Source organism: Amphiura filiformis, chromosome 8 (assembly GCF_039555335.1).
Source record: "Amphiura filiformis chromosome 8, Afil_fr2py, whole genome shotgun sequence".
NCBI lineage: Eukaryota > Metazoa > Echinodermata > Ophiuroidea > Amphilepidida > Amphiuridae > Amphiura > Amphiura filiformis.
In genome coordinates this window covers 56,612,808-56,622,746 of record NC_092635.1, presented here as the reverse complement: position 1 = coordinate 56,622,746, position 9,939 = coordinate 56,612,808, and the positions used below count along the sequence as shown (strand labels likewise).

The window sequence follows — 9,939 nt, the reverse complement described above, 5'->3', positions numbered from 1 at the left end:
GCGATTTGTAGTTGCGCCCAATGAAATGCGGACTGACGTACCTGCAACATCAAGGTCGAAAATGGTACTAAGTATTGGTGATTAATTAGTGGTGCAAACAAATCAGAATTTGTGTATACATAATACATTACAAATTCCAACCAATTTCTTTTCTCGTTTACCGCAAGTGTAGAGAACAGTTTATATGATACATGGAATATGCAGTATGTAGGCCCTAGTGAAGTGTTTATTTTTTATCATTATTACCCAGACAGAAAGTAGTAGAATTAATATTCTTGTGATTATTTTCAAGCATTTGTATATTTTTTTCCGCTTATCCCATTTCGAAAAACAAATTTGGTGATGATGTCAAAACAATGCACACTATCTTTGATACCTTATATGTTTTGTATAATGTAATGTAGTTGTGAAATAATACATGTGTAATGTAATAGGATTCTTTCTGCCAGTATTTCATGTAGAATTTCAACAAAATGTGGGAATGTTTGTTCTGATAACAGAAAAAAAAATGTTTATGTAAAAGCTGTGTTTGAAGTGTGTTTATTTTGAAGTGTGAATCAATAGAGATGGGATAAAAGCAGTCGGACTCCCAAAACCCAAAAAGTCTTAACCCCTAAATGATAGTCTATAAAAACTCTACATGATGTTTTCTGTATCTCTGAGACCTATTCAGAATCTGTGATGCCACTGTAGCACCCTTAAGCATTTTGAAATTGACCCCAGATCGTTCTAAACAGTAGTGCCCCAAACTTGGCCTTGGGTGCTCAAGAATCTAGAAAGTGGGGGGGGGGGGCACACCCTTGCCCCCTCGCTACACCACTGGTCATAAAGGGCATGGTTATGGGATAGAAAGTCAATACATGCTTGTATTATTATGAAACAATTTGTTCAAAAATAGCCCTAAATGTGTTAATTAAATGGAAAATGATACATATATCAAATTGGGTAAAATTGCACTAGGTAGACTAATTTTTCCAGGGGGGGCAAGTCTGTATGGGGCGGGGGCCCAAATAGACAATTTTGCCAGGCTTATTGATAATAATCATATGGTATTGCATATCGTATGGATTCCAATATCTCTCTTCCCTCCTCTCCTCTCTCCTTCTCTCTTTTTCCTCTCTCCCCTCTTTTTTCCTTGCACTAGGGGGCGGGGGCCCAAATAGGCAATTTTTGCCAGAGGGGAAATTGCTCCCCGGCAGCTTGCGCCACTGATTAATAATCCTTCAAGAATTACCTCGGCTATGTGTGTGTGTGTGGGGGGGGGCTCAGCGAAGCCGAACAACGAGGCCGAAGGCCGATAGTTTTAAACTTCTCAAGCCGAGAGTCATTCTTGAAGGACTACTGATTAATAGCCGGAACACACTCTGAGGTGCCAATTTAATATTTTTGACAAGGGGCAGGAGAGGGGTCAATGGAATCCCACAGGGTAGCATCATAAGCCCTTGTTACATTACTGTTAACAAGTAACCCACTGCCCCATTCTGTTGCCCAATAACAATACTCCAACATATGAAACTGACACATACAAGAACCATTACAGTAATAAAACGTGTTGGCTGTTTTAATGTAAATTCGGAACTTCACAACACATGACCATATTTTCAGAATTGCAAATAAAAATGTTGACTGATTGACCATACCTTATTCCTATTCATTTCTCTATCTACACTTAGCACCCTTGGTAAGTATAATAAATATCTCAAAAAAAGTAACTACATGTAACCCCCCTTAAATAATGACCATTATTCAAAAACGGGTGATTATATTACAAATCTGTAAAATGCGTTGGAAGCAGAATTTATTTATGCACATTTTGACACCTCATTTGTAGCAATAGACTAAATATTGACATCACAGCGTACATTTAAATCAATGTAGCCCAAGATTTGATAATTGCAGTAAATTCTATTGATTTTGCATTCAGTGTAATGGAAAGAAATCTGTGTAATGATATCTGAGTGTTTTTGTATTGTAAAAATTTGTATGTAAGTGCAACTTTCAAATCTGGACCTCACTACATTAAATTGACCGGTGTTTTATTGTTTTCTGGGCTATCGTATTTGTATCAAATGAGGTGTCGATCAAAATGTGCAGAAATAAATTCTGCTTCCAACACATTTTACATATTTGTAATACAATAGCCTCTTTTTGAATAATGGCCATTATTTAAGGGGGGTTAGTTATGTTTTCTGAGATGTTTATATGTAGCTATAATTCATCAACCATTACCTACACTTGTACATCTATAATTGCTTTTGTTGCTGTACATCCAAGTCTACTGTACAATATTTCAACTCCCAAAATACCTCGGTAAATTGTTGCCAAGTCTTTATTCCTACATGCCCAAAGATGACATTTTTTAATCATAAACTCCCTATTTACAGCCAGGGCTCAAAGAATATGGGACGATGCTAACCCTTATTAGAGAGATTTCCAAATGTCGTATCAAACGCCCGTGCATTGCAATCTATTCAAGATCCTGTCATGTCACAGGAGTGATTTGGAATATAGATTGCATGGGGGCTCGATACATGTGTTTGGAAATCACAATCTCTATTTTCTAAAATAGCCTATGTAAAATGAGCAATACATAATGTACTAAACCCTGACACTCAATGCCAGAACAGGGGTAATTCTTAAGAAAAATGGTGAAATAGCCCTTATAAATATATGTTCTTTGAGCTCCGATTATACTATGAAATGTTTTTTCGGCAAATTATGTATCCCAATATGAATTGTCTCAATAAATACATCTCCATGTTATTCTTGGTCCGTATTAATAATAATGGGCAATTACAGTTGAAATTCATATACCCCTATATGGGAAAACATTACTTTAATCTCCCACACAAGGAGTGTGAATTTCAAATGGAATTACCTGAATGGAAGACTCCATTTGAAATCTACACTCCTTAAAGGAGGATTTCGTGATCCTAGCATCCTCTTTTTATGACATTTTTCAGTAGATATCCACGAAAAAAGCTTATTTCCAAAATTTCAGTTGATTCCGATTTTGCGTTTACGAGTTATGCATGATTATGTACACTGCTCCATAGACAATGTGTTGTAATTTCGTTCTGGTGCACCAGAACGAAATTCAAATTTGACGATATTGTTGCTAAACGAATTTATAATCTGCAGGAAATATTTGGTACATAAACATTATGTAGCCAGAGGTATCCAGTGGTGTAAAAATCTCAACTTTTTTTGGGAAAAGTGGGGGGATGAGGCTGTGGATCACGAAATGCCCCTTTAATATGTGAAAGATTTCACTCCTTATGTGAAAGATTAGGTCTTCCACAGGGGTATATGGATTTAAACTGGAATAGCCCATGCAAAATGATGGTAACTATTTGCCGGCGAAGTGATGTAATAATCGGACAAGTTAACTACCATAGCAATAGATGAATACAATTTTTGAATAAGATTGCCCTGCACTACAAGCAGGTTACACTCTTACAGGTGCGAGTGATCATTATAATATGCGTATTCTATAGAATTACAATCCAGGTCTTTATCCCTGTTCTACAGGGGTATATGGATCATCATATGTACATCTATGATTCAATGCATAGGTACTGCATGAACATTGTAGTGCAGGATGATCTATTCAAAAGTTGTATTCATCTATTGCTATGGTTGTTACGACGATTATTACGTCACTTCGACAGCGAATTACTGTATGCTGAAATTCTTCTACAAATGTATAACACAAACACACTGCACCAAACTCATTATTAACCCAGTCAAATGTCTTTGAATCTGGCGCAAAAGGTCCCTAGTTCCATTCCCTGTGGAGACAAATATCAATAATATATTATCTGTTCTTTTCATTACATGTACTGCATTTGATGTGTAGGGTAGGTGTAACGAATGACAAAGACCTTGCAGCCAGTTCAGATCAGAGTAATGTTGAGCAAAAAAAAATTAATGATTTATTAATTTTGCAATTGCTCAACCCTGCCCATTGAATTGTGCGGTTGCGACTGGTTTGGCAAATTCACAAAAATAAAACTGTCATCCCGGTCAACATGGGTAATTCAAATATGCACCCCATTCCCCCAATCAATGTTGGAAGTAATTTTTTTGGCCATGCACCTCTAGAGACATCCAACATTGATGGGGGAGGTTTGTAGTACACATAGTAGGAAACGGTTCAGCCTTCACACCAAAGAAAGCAACATTTATTTTTAGTATCTCAAGTATAACAGAAATTACGTTTAAACAGTCCTACTTTTACACAAGTGTTCCAACTATTTTGACCAGGATTGTAGCATGCTCAACAGCAAATAATCAGTGGCGTAACTCCTATGCGCTCTGGGGGGCCGGGCACCCGGGCTAAGGGGGCACCCAGGCCTGGATATCCTTTCGACACGATAATACTTTGTTATAGGAAAGAAGTGGAAACCTTTACCTACCATGTGTAGAATTACTCTTCATTTGGGTCCCCCTTCAACACAAAATTTTCGCACGCATTGCATCATATGTTGTCATTTAAGACCACAATTCAACTTGATTATACCAAATTAGTGGTATTTATGCACATTTTCGCGTGCCGTGCGCAATTGTTTGCCCCCGGGCGCCACAACCAATAGCTACGTCACTGAAGCTACTGATGTATCTTCAAATGTAAAGCCATTGGAGAAGATGACTTTCATTTTATTAATATGAAGTTCATTGAAATAAATTTGATCTGAAACACTATTTGTAAGTAGGTATATGGCATTCATTACGGCTTGCCCTATATGTCAGGGGCACCCGATCTACTTTCGCCCCCGGGCACCCTGACCCAAAGTTACACCACTGCAAATAATACTTGACAAACTACACATACAAACCTATCATCATTCATCAAACATCATACCCTACTAAACCTTTGAGTTATACATACTGTACATATCTACATTATGATAAACAAAACAGTAATTGGTCATATCAATTTTGTAAAGAAAAAATATAGACAAATCAAGTGGAATATATCTGGCTCATTTCTTTATACAAGAAGAATAAAAAATATCTAACAATAGAGGGCTTATTATATGCTCATAAGTACTGTGTTTCATTGGAACCCAAATTGTGCAGCAAACAATACACCGGGAATATTGCTGGCAACTGATGTGGTTACTCAATTTCTTGCCATTGAGAGTCACTGACAAGCTTGCTTTAAAAAAGAAAAACTGTAATTACACAGTGGTGTACTGACCAGGGGTGGGGACAGGAACAAGTTAACAAAACTTATTTTGTACCATTTTAGAATTAAAATTACCAACTTTGTGCACACTACACCCTCAAGTTTGTATATTCTCAGAGCAGGTCCGCTGGATGACTTCAGTTTTGCTCTCCTTGATATACCACTGGTTGCAGTTATACAAATTATAGTTTGGTCTTCATCGGTGAAGTATCTTCCTCCAACATCCTAAGCTTTTCTAGTCCAATTTTATAGGCCCTTTTACAACCAAAAGCTTGAAAGACTGTATTAACTGTGGCCTCTCAACTGATCTGAGATGGGGTAGGTCATGACATCAGTTTACAAAGGTCACAGCAAGTAGATTTTTCCAGATACTGACAAGGAAAAAGGGCACTAGTGTTATACACACCTTAGCTTAGCTCTTACTCCAATATAATATTATGGCATAATATTGGAATATCCTTTGCATTTATAGGGTTAGGCGACGAAAAAAAGAAACCCTGTTCTACGGGCGGACAGACCTTTCAAGTAGGGTCGGTCGGTTGGCCTTTTTTTTTTTTTTTTTTTTTTTTTAGCAAAGACACAAAAAAATCACCAAAATCTGTAAATAATTTGCAATTTGAGAAAATACACACAAAAAATTGTTCCTGAAATGTTCGAAATTTGGGTAAGTTGAGGGTAAGTTTAAATGCAATGGATATACCAGAATCATGTTACTTTCATTATTTACACCCATTATATTACAGTCCATCAGATTGCATTGATTGGCAATATCTTACACAAAACCTTCAGTTTGGCAGTTGGCACTTCTTGCATTTATGCTGTACAATTGTGTATATACTGTTTCATACATCAACTGCTCAGTGCCAGAAGTGGGCAAGTGCAATAGCTGCCATGTGTAGATGAGTACAGTATACTGTGTGTAAGTTGCCAAATTGTCACAGGGCAGCTATTGCACTTACACACTTCTGGCACTGAGCAATCGACATGTATCTCTCCAGTCTCCATGGAAAACAGGCACCATTGTAAGTTACCATTAAAATATCACATTTAGTGTGGTCTAATCCAAGCTGACCAAAGGAGGCAATTGCTAAACTGATCGAGATACAGACAAACAAATAAAGGAACAAAAAACAACAATAATACACACAATAGGAAGTTGGTATTGAAAAAGTATGCTGCATGTACTTATGATAATACCGTACTGACGCAAGTATATTACTAGAGTAAAGTCCCACCTTCAAATTTTTGAACAAATTCCAGGAGTTGTAAAAAAATCCCATGCATTTTGAAATTATTAATAATCGAGTATAAATATAACTTATAACTTTGCATTAAAAATGCCTTTTTCTTTTTCATTTTAAGTCAACTTTGAATGATCCTAGCATTATACCTCTAGGTCCAGGGACACTCCAAAACTGGGGATTTGTTTTAATTCAAGTATAGTCCCACCCCTTAATTTTTGAAAATTGTTCACCTAAAAAAGGGTAGGACTATACTTGAGTCAGTACGAGTACAGTAACCCAATGGTCAAAATTGCCTCCTTTAGCCTGAGTAGATCAGATTGTGTCAGCCACAGATCACCCTAATGTGCACCAAGATTGCCATGTTTGTGAGTTGTTGGAATTTCATCTAATCCCGTTCATACATTATTTTGAGTAACTAGCTTGACATATCTATATGATTGCAGAAGTGGGCGGCAAAATAAAAGCCACACTTATATTCAAACAAATACACATCCTCAATTAACTTGAGCAACAGTATTCCAACCAAGGTTGAACATAAGCGGGCTACTGTGCCACTGGCCTAGTTTCCGGCCCATGAGTTGCCTACTTTAGCCCACTGAGATTAAAGCGCAGTGATTTATAGTGCGATACGCGCAGGCACAACGCCTATACGTTGATCCACAAGCCCCAGCACACTTTACAGGTTGTCGATCACCACTACGGTCCCACATCATTCCATAAACCATTTAACAACAAATCAGGGACTTTGCTGCTTCAAGAGCGCACACCCTAGACATTCCACAAATAACCATCGCAACCAGGATCAGCTCCCCGAGTTTCGTACGGGTTACAACGAGACAATTAGCAGTTAGTTCTGGTCCAGAGGAATTTCAAGCTAACTCAATTCGAACCCCTTATCGATTGAGCTTGGTCATGAAATGGTGTTTCTCTGCAATTTGAGGTCAGAATTTGAGCTATTATTATTGAAAGTAGACTATTGAACTGTGCCATTGGATATTGCTTAAATATTGACTATACCGTAACTGAAACAAAAGTGAGTCCTGTTTAGACTAAAGTGAGTCTTGGTCCTGACTAAATTCAGTTGAACCAGGACTCATTTTTGTCCCAAACTGAGTCCTGGTAGAAAATATCTTATTTTCACCCTTGCCTGTATCCATGACTTAACATCCTTTTCTACAACCACAGGGTCCCAAATTTAAAATGCTAATATACTACAACTTGGTGTAAAAATTGTGTTACTTTAAGTTAAGTTTTACAACTCCACCCCAGTCTGACCATTTTCACTCCACCTTCACTTCAAATAAATTTATAAAAGTAAAATTGAAAATATAAATTATACTACTACCGTAACTACAAAACTTAAATTACAATACATGTCCATCACTAACTGTGTACTTGTATTACAATGGTACAATAATATTACTGGCTAAATTTTAAATTAAAAACTCGTAAATGAAACTACACACACAAGTACTTGCATCATCTATCCATTTATCCAATGAATGTGTGGAAAGATGTACTTTCACTTCCCTACTGCAGTTACCAGTATGTCATCTACGTACATATGGTTTGAACCTTAATGCTATTTCTGCCCCAGGGGGCCACTCAAGTATGATAGTGTATGCATGCATGAAACACCCCCTAAACGAGTTTTACCCTACCAGCAAATTTAGCCCCTTAATAAGTTAATTTAATATTTACAGTAATGCATAGAGCTGGCAGTCAACGGATGCTCCTGAGGAAGATCCGGAAACTGCAACTTGATTTCCTGGGCCACTGTATGAGGAAAGATGATCTGGAGTGTTTGTTTCTTACGGGGAAGATAAATGGACAGAGGGACAGAGGGCGCCAGAGGACAACATATCTTCAAAGTATCGCAGCCTGGACAGGTGTGGATAACATCAAGCTGTTGAGATTGGCAAAGAGCAGGATGGATTGGCATTCCATGGTCGCCCACGTCACTGGATATAGCACATAGAGAGAGAATATAGAGTTTACCCCCTAATGAGTTTTTGGCTAGTAAAAATGAAAGGTACCTAAATAAGTTGTTCATTTTCAGAAAACTACCCTTATTCTTGAAAATCTGTGTTTTTTAGACCCAAAATATGTCACACGCATAACTTGTCTTGCCTAAAAAACACACCTTTAATTTTACTTGTTTTTTTGGTCATGCATGCGTACAGACCATTTATGTGCGTGCCCCGAATTCTGCCCTTTGGAGAAGGGAAGGAAAGAAACAACATGAAGAGAAAAGTTGTTTTCTCCATCCCAATTTTGAACCACACTGATCCCACGGGTGTGGGGGATAAGACATAGGATAGCAAGCTATGAGAGTGAACGCAGCCCAGCTAACATTTTTGTGTTTAGTCTGCAAGGGTTGCACTGTTCGATCAGGTGGGATGCTTGGGCTTGCTGTCTCTATCTTGCAAACTCCTGATCTAATACTAGGCATGTTGGCACTCATTTTCATGCATTTTTCATGCTCATTCCAAATATGGTATGAAACTTAACCATTTTTCAACAATTTTGTATAAATGTGCACATTATCGACTACAGTTGACATCCGCATAGAGTATTAAGCCCGCATTGAAATATTTCTTTAGCACCCAATGTGCTAATTAGATCGAATATGGCACATACATTACAACAGACTCAAGTGCAACCTTGAATTCCTGTTTCACTTTCTTCACATCATTTCACTTCACACTTATAACAGGAAAACTACACTACAAGATTCCTATTTGGGCCATCTGCATAGGTACACGATCGCCAAGGTAACTGACTGGTACACATAGAGTACCTTAACGCGGCAGTGTACTCAAGACGTTGTTTCTTTCGCAAAATTGAGCTTTTTTGATATGTGTTACTTTGTTATGTTTTTTATAAATACAAGGAAAGAAAATCCAGATTTATAAACTCCAACTGCGCTATTTTATGGATTTTATTTCACTATTTCATTTGTGTAAGCAATTTTAAAAGAGAGAAAATCTTTGTTGTATCAGCGGGGTGACACGCTTGCGCAACAACGCATCGCGCTACGTGTCGCGCAATTTGTTAACGCACAGATACGCTTACGCATACACGCTGACGCTTATCTGCATGCGTGGCGCATCCTTTGGAAACACTAATTTCAAGTGGTCAAATGGCTCCGTTTTAGCTGATAAAATGTGGGTTTTTCAAGTTCTTTTCCTCGATTTGAATATCAAGTTATGAATGGATTTCGCTCAAACTTCTCAACGGGCTGTGGATTTACCCGATGTTCACATAATATAAGGTAGAAAAACGAAAACTGCCGCATTCTCTTGTGAGATTCGATGAAAGGGCAAAATGTGACCACTTTAAACTTTAACGGCCATTATTTCAATGTTCATTTTCTCGGTAAAATGACGATTTAGGTACACGATAACTCAATAAATACAGCATCTATAGGTAAGCAAATATGATCATCGTAAAAAGCATGATCGACTCAAGAAACGGTTTTCTCATTTTGTGCAAATAGGCGTT

General features: G+C 37.7%; 1 long non-coding RNA gene across 1 annotated transcript in view; it reads right to left on the bottom strand.

Annotated features, from left to right (window-relative positions):
• The window catches only part of LOC140159268 (uncharacterized), a 486,168-nt gene extending 477,536 nt beyond the window's left edge, over nucleotides 1–8,632 (bottom strand). Inside the window, exon 1 of the long non-coding RNA XR_011859862.1 lies at nucleotides 4,099–8,632. This is a non-coding gene — a long non-coding RNA (uncharacterized lncRNA). The remainder of the gene's footprint in view (nucleotides 1–4,098) is intronic.
• Between the last annotated feature and the right edge of the window lie 1,307 nt (nucleotides 8,633–9,939).